General features: G+C 37.4%; 1 pseudogene; it reads left to right on the forward strand.

Annotated features, from left to right (window-relative positions):
* LOC109243133 overlaps positions 1-14,241 on the forward strand; it is a 31,520-nt pseudogene that overhangs the window by 10,817 nt on the left and 6,462 nt on the right.

The raw sequence follows: 14,241 nt of genomic DNA on the forward strand, positions 1-14,241 counted from the left end.
TGTTTTGTAGAAACATCTCCTAATCAATGACAATGTGCTTTGTTTTCTCTTGTTCTATGAAACTTCTGATCTTAATAGTTAAATTTCTGTGAAGCTGATTATTGATTAACTAAATCATGTTTTCACTTGCAGTTGCCCCAGTGGCCATGAGTAATAATTAACATCTGGGATTCTAATAAAATGCAACTTTTCGATGATGCCAAAAGGGGGAATTTAGTCCTTAATGATAAGTTAAATTAAAGTCCAAAAAGGGGGAATTAGTTGGCCCAGTTCAGATGAGTTTTAGATGACAAAATGAACTCAGTCATGAACCAGGTCCATCATGTGAGACACAGTGTTGATATGCTTACACATGTGACATACGTGTGAAGAAGATAAGTCTCAAGGATCAGCAACAATATCTTCGGAGTTGATCGAAAAGGTTGCATAGGATAAGGAGTTGAAGTCTCCTTATGTAAAGAGAACTACATCCGGATCAAGGATAAGGATTGGAGTTTGAGTTGTTCTAGGACTCGAATTTGATGAAGGATCAGCAATTCGAGTTTTAATCAAACTCTGATTACTAACTCTATAAATAATAAAGATTGTTCTCTTTTACAGGTGATTTGCACATAAGTAGAAGTTAAGCATATTTGAGAGCAAAAAGATCAAGTCTGATTTGCAAGCAACATATGCGAGATACAAGTGTGCACGTCTGAAGCTACATGAACTAAGATAGAAGAACCAGTTTCATCATTGTGTTTATTCTAAGTCTAGTTCAATTGTAGTAGGTTTTCATATTGTACCTTTCAGCTTTATCTAGAAGCAATTGTAATAGGTATATTGAGTATTCAAGTTAGAGTTAACTTGAAAGTGTTGAAACAGTTGAGGTTGTGTGCTACACTGGGATTAGAGTTAATCCTTAGGTTTACAAAGAGTTTTGTAAATGCAGTTTTTGGCTCAGTGATTTTAGTGAAGTTTGGGAAAATCCTACTGAGTAGTAGGTCGTGGTTTTTTCACCTTTTGAGCCAGGTGTTTTCCACGTAAAAATCTCTGTGCACTTTACTTTCAGTATTTATTATTCGCAAACTGTTGTAGTTAGAACACTTAGAAGAACCAGGTTCTTCTAACGCGAAAATTAGGTACCACACAAATCACCCCCCCCCCTCTTGTGTGGTATTGACGTTTAAAACATCAATTCTGAACTGGTTTCATTGGGTGATCTTAATCATCCCTAATTCTAACCTGTTCCTTTCAAAGCTTTCTCTACTCAGTGCTTTTGTAAAGATATCAGCAATCTGCTTATCACTAGCACAAAATTCTATAGTGATCAGTCCTTTCTCATAGTTGTCCCTTAAGAAATGGTGTCTAACATCTATGTGCTTAGTTCTCTTATGTTGAACTGGGTTCTTAGTCATATTAATAGCACTAGTGTTATCACAAAAATAGGAATGCAACCAACTTCAATACCAAAATCCATCAATTGCTGTTTGATCCACAGCAATTGAGCACAACAAGAAGCAACAACAACATACTCAGCTTCAGCAGTAGATAAAGGCCACTGAATTTTGCTTTTTAGTATCCCATAACACAAGACACGAACCAAGAAAGTGTGCCATACCTGAGGTGTTCTTCCTGTCCACAAGGAAACCTGCATAGTCAGCATCAGCATATCCACTAGGTTAAAGTTACTACCTTTTGGATACCAAAGACAAAGGTCGATAGTACCTTTCAAGTATCTCAATATTCTCTTGACAGCAGTCAAGTGGGATTCCTTTGGATTTGCTTGAAATCGAGCACAAAGCCCTACACTGAAAACAATGTCAGGTCTGCTAGCAGTAAGATACAAAAGTGAACCAATCATACCCCTATACAACTTCTGATCGACAGATGAACCAGGTTCATCTATGTCCAATTTTGTGGCTATTGCAATAAGAGTGTCTATTTCCTTTGATTCGTCCATTTTAAACTTCTTAATCAACTCTTTTGCATATTTTCTGCTGATGGATCATGGTTCCATTTGAGCTTTTTTTTAATTTGTAAACCTAAGAAGAAATTAAGCTCACCCATCATACTCATTTCAAATTCACTTCTCATTAATTTAGCGAATTCCTTGCTTAGTTTTTCAGTGGTTGCCCCAAAAATTATGTCATCTACATATATTTGTACTACTAGAAGATCCTTACCTTTTTCCCTCAAGAATAGAGTACTATCAGCTTTACCTCTCTTGTAGCCATGTTCAAGCAGGAATTTGGATGGTCGTTCATACCATGCTCTAGGAGCCTGCTTGAGTCCATAGAGTGCCTTATCTAGTTTGTATACATGATCCGGACACTCCTTGCTTTCAAACCCTGGAGGTTGTTTGACAAACACTTCTTCCTTTAGATAGCCATTTAGGAAGGCACTCTTGACATCCAACTGGTGAAGAGTAAATTCCATGTATGCAGCAAAGGATATGAGGAGTCTTATTGCTTCCAACCTTGCAACTGGAGCAAAGGTCTCATCATAGTCTATGCCCTCCTCTTAGCTATAACCTTGAACCACCAACCTTGCCTTGTTCCTTGTAACAGTTCCATCTTCATCTAGTTTGTTTCTGAAGAGCCATTTAGTGCCAATTATTGATCTGTCCCTGGGTCTTGGAACCAGATGCCAAACTTGACTCCTTTCAAACTGATTGAGTTTATCTTGCATTGCATTTACCCAGTCTGCATCCTGCAAAACCTTAGCAACATTTTTAGGTTCAATAAGAGATAGGAAAGCATCAAAAGCACAAAGATTCTTTAATTGAGATCTTGTTTTAATTCCAAAAGTTGGATTAGTAATTATGTTCTTAATGGGATGAGAACTTTGATACTTGTAAGGTTTCACAACCAGCTGGTTTCTGCTTGATGCTTCTCCCGTGTTTTGTTACTGAGGAACAAGCTCATAGACAGGTTCCATTTGGAAATTAGATTCAGTTCTTCTTTGTTCAGTTCCCCTTGTCAGGTTGCCCTGGATGGAAGAACCTGTTCCATCACATGTTCTTTCTTCTGGTGCAGCTTCAGCTTGGGCTGTAACCTCATTTAAACCTTTTACCAGCCCAATAGCTTCATCTTCATGTTCCTGTCTCTCAAAAAGAATGTTAGTTTCATCAAAAACTATATGTACACTTTCTTTTACACACATAGTTCTTTTGTTGTACACTTTATAAGCTTTGCTATGTGAAGAATATCCCAAGAATACTCCCTCATCACTTCTGGGATAAAACTTACCTAGGGAGTCCTTTCTATTGTTGTGCACAAAGCACTTGCATCCAAATGCCCTAAGATGGGATATATTTTCTCCCTTTAAGTAACTCATACGGAGTCTTCTCCACAAGAGGTCTAGTCATGCACCTATTAATGATGTAGCATTCAGTATTTACAGCTTCTGCCCAGAAGCTATGGGGCAGTTTACTAGAAAGAAGCATAGTCCTAGCCATATCTTCAAGTGTCCTGTTTTTTCTTTCAACTACTCCATTTTGTTGTGGAGTCCTAGGGGCAGAAAAAGTATGATCTACGCCATGCACATCACAAAATTCAGCAAACTTAGCATTTTCAAATTCAGTTCCATGATCCGGCCTAATTGATGCAAGTTGATTACCTAGTTGTTTCTGAGTTTTTCTAACAAAAGAAGTAAACATGTCAAATGCTTCATCCTTAGATGTTAAAAAGAATGTCCAAGTAACCTAAAGTAATCATCAACAAGCACCATCACATATTTTTACCACCTCTACTTAATGTTCTCATTGGACCACAGAGATCCATATGAACCAGTTCTATCGATCTGGTCGTGCTTACCACTTTCTTGCATTTAAAAGAGGATCTTACCTACTTCCCCCTTGCACAAGCCTCGCAAACTTTGTCTTCCTTAAACTTGATGTTAGGCAGCCCTATCACCAGGTCCTTGGAGATTAATTTATTGAGTTGACTTAGACTTGCATGTCCAAGTCTTTTGTGCCAAAGGAGGGGATCATTGTCTAACACACTTAAGCAAGCGAGTTCATTTTCTAAAAGAGTGGACAGATCTACAATGTATATATTTTTTACTCTTTTCCCCGGCAAAACAATCTTGTTAGTGGTAAGATTTATCACAAAACTTTTGGTAGAGGTGAATGCTACTAAGTTGCCTCTGTCACACAGTTGTGATACACTGATTAGGCTATATTTCAAGCCATCTATCAAGTAGACATTCTCAATGGAGTGTGAGTCTGTCTTACCTACCTTTCCAACCCCAATGATCTCACCTTTCTTACCATTTCCAAAGGAGACATTACCTCTTTTTAGGTCCTCAAGTAAAAGGAACTGGTTCTTGCTTCCAGTCATATGCTTTGAACAGCCACTATCCATGTACCATATTTGGATGCTCCCCTTCACTTGGACCTGCAAAAAGAAATCAGGGGTTAGTCTTAGGAATCCAAACTAGTTTGGGTCCCTTTCTATAGGCAAAAGGGTGAATTAAATTCTTTTTAGCCCATCATGGCAGCCTATTTTTCCCTTGAACAAAGGTTTTGTTCTTTTTACTGGCCTTTTCTTTTGCAGTACACTCATTTTTGTAGTGACCAGTCTTACCACAGTGTGTGCAGATTTTGTTCACAAGAAGTGTGATGTACTTGCTTTTGGGATCCCACTTAAGTGCAGGGGTCCCACAGCTAAGTCCTCTCTTATTGATACTATGGTGTTCTTGAAGCCATGATAGTGCATCAGGGGACTTATTTCATTTACAAGTTCTGTCTAGTTCATGCTTAACCTTGCTTAGATCTTCTTTTAGGACTCTTATCTTCTCATCCTTTTTGTACAACTCATCCTTCATTTTTCCTAGATTTTCTTCTAAGGTGAGATGTGTGTGATCAGATTTCTTTTTACCTGTTCCTAATTTCAGTTTTAAATTTTCATATCTAAGCTCTAACACAGTGGTGTCAAGTTCAAGAACCTGGTTCTTCAACTCAACATTTTTACTATCACTTTCACTAGCCCTGAGTTCCAGATTTTTGCACTAAGCTTTCAAGATTACACATTCCTTGGACAGCTGTTCCTTTTCATTGTTTATGACCTCAGCTACATCAATGAAATCTAGCAGTAACTCAGATTCTTTCTTTAGACAAAAATTTAATCTTGTCTTTGAGATGAATCACACTGACCTCTGGTTCCTCATCTGATTCTCCAATGGCCATAAGTGCTTGGTCATCTCCATCTTCATCTTCTGAATCATCATCTGAGCTCTCTCCCCAAGCAGCAACCATAACCTTAATTGATCCTTTGTTCTTCTTGGGATGAACATGTTCCTTCTTCCTGTTTCTTCGTTCAGCCCTTTCCTTTTTCCATTCAATTTCCCACTGAGGACAGTTTTTGATCATGTGGTCGGTCTTACCACATTTGTAGCATCCCTCGTTGGTCTGTTTTTCAAGGACCCTTGGCTTGTTGTAGGTTTCACCTCTTGAAGAACCCTTTCCTCTCATTAGATACTTCTTGAAATCCCTCGTGATCATAGCCATTTCATCCTCCTCTAGATCTGCACCTTCAGCGATTTTGAGAGCCAGGCTCCTTTCCTTCTTGGGTGCATCCATCTTCATGATTTGCCTTCTAAGCTCATAGGCAGTGAGATTTCCAATTAGCTCGTCCAACTTGAGAGTGGCAATATTCTTTGATTCCTGAATAGCAGTGATTTTGCTTTCCCAAGTAACTGGCAAAACCCTTGTCAAAATTTTCTCAACTTTGTCTTCTTCAAGGATAATCCTTCCAAGAGACTTGAGTTCATTTGTGAGTGTTGTGAACCTAGTATACATCTCTTGGATGGTTTCTCCTTCCTTCATGGTGAAATTCTCATATTGAGAGTACAGCAGTGTTCCTCTTGATCTCTTTACTTGAGGAGTTCCTTCGTGAGCCACTTACAAAGTGTCCCAAATTTCCTTAGCAGTAGTACAGATTTGAATTCTGTTGTACTCGTCTGGACCAAGTCCACACACAAGCCATTTCTTGGCCTTAGCATTCTTTTCTAACTTCTTCAAGTCCTCAGCATTGCAGTCAGCTCTAGTCTTTGGCACATCCACTCCTTCAGCATTCTTCTTCATGATAGCCAGGGGACCATCAGTAACAATGTCCCATAGTTCATAATCCTCTCCAATGATGTGATCTCTCATCCTGTTTTTCCACCAGGAGTAGTACTAGCCATTAAAGAGTGGAGGCCTAGCAGTGGATTGTCCTTCCCAGTTTCCAGGTGGTGCACTCATCTTGATATGTTCCTAAGGTGTTAGCCTCTTCAAGGATAACCCGCTCTGTTACCAATTGATGTTTTATACTTCAATACCACACAAGAGGGGGTGATTTGTGTGGTGACCAATTTTTCGCTTAAGTTGTTTATGGAAGGACCTGATTCTTCTACGTGTCCTTAACCTACTATTGAAGAAATAGTAAATGTTGAAAGTAAAGAACACAAGTATTTTACGTGGAAAATACCTGGCTCAAAAGGTGAAAAAACCACGACCTACTTTCCAGTAAGATTTTCCCAAACTCTCCACTAAAATCACTGAGCCAAAAACTGCATTTACAAAAAACTCTAGGCCTAACTCTAATCCCGTTGTAGCACACAGCCTCAACTGTTGCGATAACTTCAAGTTAACTCTAACTTGAAAACTCTGAGTACCTAATACAATTGATTCTAGATAAAGCTGAAAGGTACAATATGAAAACACCTACTACAATTGAACTAGAATAAACGACAGGCACTTGAAACTGGTTCTTCTGTCGGGTTCATGTAGCTTCGGGTTTGCACGCTTGAATCACACACGAACTGCTTGCAAAATTGCTTGCTATTTTGCTCTCAATTCACGTTTAACTTCTGCTTATGTGCGTTACCTTTAAAAGAGAACAACACTGATATTTATATAGTAAATAGAGATTGACTAGAATTCTGATGCTACTCTTCCTTGGAGGAAGAATTCTAGTTGATCTCATCATCTAACTACTTCCCTTTCTTAAACCGTGTTCTCTTTGAGTAAGGAGTCCTTGTCCTTATCCAATATGCAATCTTTTCTATCAGAATCAGGAGATAATCCTTCTTTCAAGTTAGGTCTATCTCCTTCACGTGCATCTCACATGCTTGAGTCTGTCCATATCTATGCTCCACTAGGATGGACCTGGTCCATGTCTGAGTTCCTTCGTCAGTCTTCAAAACTAACCTTTACTTGGGCCAACATTTTATATTCCCTTTGTTTCAATTTATGTGACGTAGTTTGATTTGAAAAAGAAAAAAGAAAATTATTTTAAATGTGTGGTTACAAACATGCCATATACAATATTTGTGTGACTATAAAAGTTTCTCATTAAAGTACTTGATCCAATATGGCTTTATCTTCAATTACGCTTATAACATTTACAACGTAGCATCATGGAAATTGTAATTATGTCCTTATACGGAAAAATCATCACCAATTTTAATGTGACAATTTTAGGTTTATTAGCTTTCAAACCCACCAGTTATTGCATGAATGCTTAAGTTCTTTTGGCTGATATATACTCTCTCCGTTCCAATTTACGTGAACCTGTTTGATTGGGCACGAAGTTTAAAAAAAAAAGACTTTTTGGAATTTTTGGTCCTAAACAAATTAAAAAGGGGCCCAGAGTATTTGTGTGGTTATAAAAGCTTCTCATTAAGAGTAGAATTGTAAGTTTAAGCTAAATTGCTTCCAAATTCAAAAATGGGTCAATCTTTTTAGAACAGACCAAAAAGGAAATAGGTTCACATAAACTGGAACGCATGGAGTAATATTTTTAATAATAACTTGTAATTATTATGTGCCAGACTTTCTTATAAAAGTATATATTGTTATTTTATTTTAACTTGACTACAAAGTTTTGTACTGTTAAACCTCTGGTGATTAATAAAATTATTAGTTACCAGAAAAACAACTTGTAATTTGGGGTTTTAACTAAATTAATTTCTATCTAAATAGGAACATGATGTTTAACCAGATGTGTTCAAGCAATTCACTAATCATGACGGAGGATTCAAGGAAACCCTTACTAATGATGTCCAAGGATTACTAAGTTTGTATGAAGACATATGAGAGTGCACGAGGAGGAGTTTCTAGAAGAAGCTCTTATCTTTACTACTACTCATCTCGAATCCATGGTCTCCAACTTGAAAAATAACTCGCTTAAGGTTCAAGTTACTGAAGCCTTAATCTACCCGATTCGCAAAGCTACACCAAGGGTGGGAGCAAGGAAATACATATCCATTTATGAAGAAATTGATGCACACAACGAATTGCTTTTGAAATTCGCAAAATTGGATTTTAACGTGTTGCAAAAGCTGCATCAAAGAGAGCTTAACGAGCTTACGAGGTACATTATTTGATATATCTTCTTTAATTTAATGAATAATGATACTTTTGGCTTAGTAAAACTGAAATACAATAACGTGTTGCTCTTGTGATGTGATGCAGATGGTGGAAAGATTTGGATTTTGTGAACAAATATCCACATGCAAGAGACAGATTGGTTGAGTGTTATTTTTGGATATTAGGATTGTATTATGAGCCTCAGTATAGTCGTGCCAGAAAAATGATAACAAAAGTAATCAAGATCAAAAGTATCCTTGATGACACTTTTGATGCTTATGCAACCCTTGACGAACTTGTGCCTTTCACTGATGCGATCCAAAGGTAAAATATAAACTTCATAATTTTTTTTACAATAATCCCTCATTGATGAATATTAAAAAACATGTCTTCATGTTGTTATCGTGTGAAACGACATGTTCATGACGTAAATATTTACTTGTACAATCTTGATTTATAGATGGGACATTAGTGCGATAGATTCCTTACAGCCATATTTGAGACCTGCTTATCAAGCCCTTCTAGACGTTTACAGTGAAATGGAAGAACCACTAGCAAAACAATGTAAATCCGACCGCCTATATTATGCAAAATATGAGGTAATATTGCTTAACTAAACCATGCACATAAATCAGTTAAATTGAGTTTTTTTTTTCTTTATAAAATGGAAGAAATGAAAATTTTGGTGACAAGGAAACGTGATCTCATTCCAAAAGAAGAAATAACTTATTATCTAGCTTAAATTACTTGTATTTATTTTTTAGATGAAAAAGTTGGTGAGAGCCTTTCTTAAGGAAGCCCAATGGTTGGATGCTGGCTATACTCCAACTTGTGAGGAATATATGAAGAATGCACTTGTAACCTCTGGTTATATAATGTTAGCAACAACTTGCTTGGTTGGAATGGAGGAGTTTATATCTACAGAGACTTTTGAATGGATGATAGATGAGCCTTCGATAGTTTTAGCTGCGTCACTAATTAACAGAGGAATGTGCGATATGATTGGACATGAAGTAAGTACAACAACATCACTTCTCAGTTTCTTTTTATTTTTTCCTCAAAATATAGAGTAAGTCTCACTTCCAATTTTGAAGGTTCACTAGCAGAAAATAATAAAATAGACCTTCTAAATACAGTATACCTTAAATCACTAGTATTTTCTTATCCGTGTAGCAACCTCTTGCAAGAAAAAGTTACTAAGAGCCCGTTTGGACATAAGAAATTTTTCATTTTTTTCGAATTTTTTTTACTTTTTTTTCGAAATCAGTGTTTCGTCATAAAATTTTCAATTTTCACTTGAAGATGAATTTTGAATTTTTTCGAAAATTTGAAAAACTCCAAAAAGTTGTTTTTTAAAATTTTTACTGAGATCACTCACAAAAATTCAAAAACAACCCAAAATTATATTCATGTCGAAATACAACTCTAATTTTTAAATATAATTTTCACTTGAAAAAAAATTCATTTTTTTTTTTTGGAATTTTACAATTCTTATACCCAAACGCTAAGTAAGTAATTTGTATTCCCTTTTCTTGCAAAAAAAAAAAAAAAAAAAAAAAAAAAAAAAAAAAAAAAAAAAAAAAAGAAGAAGAAGAAAAGGATATACTTGGTGTCTGAGATATAGAATAACTTAACATCAAGTTAGTAAATACAATGGTATGTAATACAACAGAGTTTGAACATAAGAACAAGACAATTTACCAGATAACAGAAGAAAAGAAACTATCTACATGAAAATGATGCACACAAAACAACTTGCCAATGATTGTTAATCTGCATATGTGTACAAAAGGAATAGATTATATGTATTGGATTTGCTTCAAATGGGCTTAAAATTTAGCCATGAAGCTTAAGATATGATAAAATAAGAAAATGCTTAAAATGTATAATTATACTGAAGAGATTGAAATCTATTTCATGTAGGTTGAACAACAAGGAGGACATGTAGCTTCAATTATTGAATGCTACATGAAAGAATATGGAGCATCAAAGGAAAAGGCATATGTTAAGTTACAGAAGGAAATCAAGAATGCATGGAAAGATTGTCACGACCCAAAATCCACTAAGGGTCGTGATGGCGCCGGACATCATTATCAGGCAAGCCAACAACAAATAACTAGTAACTTCTCGTTTTAAATATTTCTGAAAACACTTCTTTTATACGTTTAAACAATACATAATACATTCCACTGAATAAATAATGAAACATTTAACAATTTTAAATTTCTGAATAAACCCATAGACATCCCAGAACCCGGTGTCACAAGTGCATGAGCATTTACTAGGGAGTGAAATAAAATACAGTAACTGTCCGGTATACAAAGTGGACAGAAATGAAAATACAGTACAATACTCTGAAGGAGACTCTGCTGGCTGCGGGTCGTCTCGATAAGTGCAGCTCACCTAAGTCTCCGTATCAACCATGCCGCAATGCCACTAAGCCACTAGTCACACATAAACCTGTGCAACAAAAATGCACAGAAAGAGTAGTATGAGTACGAAAACAACGTGTACCCAGTAAGTATCCCGTCTAATCTCGAAGAAGTAGAGACGAGAGGTCGACTTCGACACTTACTAGTGGTCCAATAATTTTATATCAATAATATATTAAATCGTAAATTTTTATAAACATGATTGTAATTCAATAGAATGAAGCAAGTAAACAATTCTTTCTTTTATAGGAAATTTTCAAATTCCTTTTTGTCATTTATACATATATTCTCAAGCCGGGAAGGAACAACATCACTTCAATAAATTTCAAGGCAAGCAATACAAGCATGCGCAAATCATGTCGAGGACGTACGGCCCGATCCAATAATATTTAAACTGTGCACTGCCAGAGGTTCGAATGGCGCGAACCATAGATGCATCTATTTAATCTACCGAGGCGTTCGGCCCGTTCCACAATAGATAAACACATTCAAACAATCAAATCAATAATTCATCAAGGAGCAAATATTCAGGAAAAGGCAAGTTTCTCTTTTAAAAGTCAAGAAATGATATCTAGCCCTATTTAGAAATTCATTTATACGTTCGATATGTTTTAAGCATTTTTTAAGTTTGTCAACAAGGTTGCAAGTATTACAAGAAAGCATGCTTTTGGGCCCTAAACTACCCGGACTAAAGCATAATAGTAGCTACGCACGGACTCTCGTCACCTCGTGCGAACGTAGCCCCCGCAAATAGGAGCACATAACCAATTAACTCACCTATGGGGATAATTCCCTCTTACAAGGTTAGAAAGGAGACTCACCTCGCTCCGAAATTTCCATAACCGGCTTCCAAGCCCTTCCAATGACTCCAAATGATGCACAACGCCCCAAAACTATTCAAGCAACGGGCAAACCAATAAAAATTCACTCTAATACTTGTAACAATTCAAATTATATAAGTTCCCAACTCCGCTCGAAAAGTTGACCAAAATGCCCTCAGGCCCACGTGCCCGGATTCCGAAATTTCTCGAAGATAAATTCTACCCATAGCATTACTAACTCATATATACAATTTGCTCTAATTTTCATGCTTAAATTCAAGGTAAAAGTCCAAAATTCCAAATTCTAGGTCTTCCCCAAAAATCCCAAGTTTATACTAATTTTTCATGTCTAAATCCATGTAAGATCACATATTTAACTCAAAAATAGGAAGAAATCACTTACCTAGTGTTGCTTGGTGAAAATCCCTCCTTGAGCTCTCCAAAATCGTCCAAGCCAAATGAAAGAAATGGGCCAAAACTCGTGTTTAAAACAATCTGCCCAGGCGTCATCGAGTTGTACCTTGCGCTGTGCATGTTGTACATTCTATTATAATTTTCCCCTGCTGTACACCTTCTGTTAAAACGCCCATAACTCCTTGTGGAAATATCCAAATGACAAACGATTTAAAGATTTAGAAACTAGACTCGAAGATCTTTCATTTGATAGGTTGCACACAATATAACTCTTTATATATTCCGAGATATGAGCTTCTAAATTCGGCTCCATGCATCAGAAAATTCTGTCGAAACTGCTCCACCAGCCATTTTCAATCGATCATAACTTTCTGATAAAATGTCCAAATCATGAATGGTTTAACTTTCTGGTGAAAATTTCAGCAACTCTTTGGTCCGAAATTCATTCCTTTAACCTTCCGAAATCCACCCGAAGCCCTCGGGACCTTAACTAATTATACCAACATGTCCCAAAACATGATACGAACTCGCTTGAGGTCTCAAATCACATCAAACAACGTCGAAATCATGAATCGTACTCCAATCCAAACTTTATGAACTTTGAAATTTCAAACTTCTACATTCGATGCCGAAACCCGTCAAATCACGTCCGATTGACCTCAAATTTTGCACACAAGTCATATTTGACATTACGGACCTGCTCCGACTTTCCAAATTGCAATTCGACCCTGATATCAAACAGTCAACCTCTCGGTCAAACTTCTCAAAAACCTTCAAATTTCTATCTTTAGCCAAATGACTTCAAAATGACCTACGGACCTCCGAATTCACTTCCGATCGCACTCCCAACTCCAGAATCACCATACGGAGCTACTCCCAGACTCAGAATCCCAAACGGACATCGATAATACTGAAATGCACTTCAACCGAAACTTATGAAAATTCTTCAAAAATGCTAACTTCCACAATAGGTGCCAAAACGCTCCTGGTTCATCCAAAGCCCGATCCGGGCATAAGCCCAAGTCCGAAATCATCATGCGAACCTGCTGGAACCTTCAGATCCCGATTCCGAGGTCGTTTACTCTGAAATCCAATCTTAGTCAATTATTTCAACTTAAAGCTTCCGAAATGAGAATTCCCTTTCAAAATCAACTCCGAATTCCCCGGAATTCAATTCCGACCATGCGTACAAGTCATAATACCTGAAGTGAAGCTGCTCATGGCCCCAAACTGCTGAGCGACGCGCTAGAGCTCAAAACGACCGGTCGGGTCGTTACATTCTCTCCCACTTAAACATATGTTCGTCCTCGAACGTGCTAAGAACTGTGTTGGGGTTGTCCGAAATTACTGTTTAACACCTCGGGCACCTACCCGTGCTACCATAACTCAGCTGGGCACCCTAGCTCGATCAATCTGAAGATGTCCTTTTACACTTAAGCAAATAAGCCTTAGAGCCCAATTCCCACATCCGGAATTCTCTGCCAGGCCTGTTCCAACATATGCTCACCGTATCAATAACTACCCGCAGCACCAAAACATAACTGCATACCTTAGCTGAATTCACACCTTGCACCACTTTACTCGCAGGACCACAATAACATTCTCTGATCAAATTAGTCGAAATTCCACGAATCTGATGCTCCCATTGCACCTCATGACCTACATAGGTCTTGCTTTAACTCTTACAATACCGCCAAGACGGAAGAGGTGTGTAGAAATTCATACCCAACTGCCGAATCAACAAATCATTGGGTCTATACTCCTGACAAGAACCAACACCTCATTCTGAACCAAATAATGGTCTTAGCTCCTTAATATACTTCATATAATCAGATTGCACTGATCCTAAATCCAATGATCTCGTCTCACCCAGTACGAACCGCTCAGGCAATAAGCCACCCCGGACATGATCAAAAGTCTCATATGATGCCACAATGTGCCAATAGGCTATGAACTCGAACGTGACAAAAGGAAAACGAACTCTGGAAGGAACTACTCAACTCACGCACTAATATGGACTTTCCTTAGAAAATAGGAAGCAAGGCATACAAAAATAGCATATAGAAAACTGTACTCAACATCACACTGTTGCGGCGTGCAACCCGATCCAAATAACATACCCATGGCGGCGTGCCACCCGACTCCACACATAGAATTCACATAAGGAAGATATACATCGAGCAAAAACTTGCTCATTACAACAAAATACCGAATATACGGTCACAAGTAACGCTAAGTG

Source organism: Nicotiana attenuata, unplaced genomic scaffold (assembly GCF_001879085.1).
Source record: "Nicotiana attenuata strain UT unplaced genomic scaffold, NIATTr2, whole genome shotgun sequence".
Classification (NCBI taxonomy): domain Eukaryota; kingdom Viridiplantae; phylum Streptophyta; class Magnoliopsida; order Solanales; family Solanaceae; genus Nicotiana; species Nicotiana attenuata.